The sequence below is a fragment of the Cervus elaphus genome, chromosome 19 (genome assembly GCF_910594005.1).
Source record: "Cervus elaphus chromosome 19, mCerEla1.1, whole genome shotgun sequence".
NCBI classification, from domain to species: domain Eukaryota; kingdom Metazoa; phylum Chordata; class Mammalia; order Artiodactyla; family Cervidae; genus Cervus; species Cervus elaphus.
In genome coordinates, this window is record NC_057833.1 from 94,069,393 (window position 1) to 94,069,995 (window position 603).

At 35.5% G+C, this 603-nt stretch overlaps 1 non-coding gene across 1 annotated transcript; it reads left to right on the top strand.

The window, feature by feature from the left end:
• Positions 1-201: 201 nt before the first annotated feature.
• LOC122676265 lies at positions 202-320 on the top strand. Its single transcript, XR_006335534.1, has one exon. It is a non-coding gene; the product is annotated as a small nucleolar RNA SNORA33 (small nucleolar RNA).
• The last annotated feature ends 283 nt before the right edge of the window (positions 321-603 follow it).

The following is a 603-nucleotide window of genomic DNA, read 5'->3' on the forward strand; positions in this document are numbered from 1 at the left end:
TTTTGCATCTGTTTCCATCAAGGAATAAATTCTAGGGACTTCCCTGGCAGTCCAGTGGTTAAGACTTTACCTTCCAATGCAGGGCATGTGGGTATGAACTCTGGTTAGGGAGCTAAAATCCCATGTACCTCACAGCCAAAAAACCAAAAGATAAGAGAAACAATATTGTAACAAATTCAATAAAAATTTTTTAAATGGCCCACATCAGAAATTTTAAAAATTACTGTTAAAAAAATATAGAAAATGCTGTCAATAGGAAAGCCATGTTACGAGCCTTAAAGACATTGAAGTCATTAAGGTCCCTGAAAATGGCTACAAGGCATTTTAATGGTGGGGAATATTTCATAAGATGTGCTGTTTTTTTTTTTTTTTTTTTTCCTTTGTAAAGCTTCACTGTAACTAATAGAGCCAACAACTTGTGAGTTTGTAAATTTTAGTAAAATCACTTTTGTTTTCTGGAAAAAAAAAGATGGATTCTATTTCTCTGTCCCCTGAACTCTGAGTTTGGTCATGTGTTCTGTTTTGGCCAACAGGGCAAAATCAAGCTGATTAGAGCAGAGGCTTTAAAGCCATTTACCTATTGAGGCTTGACCTTCCTTGGTG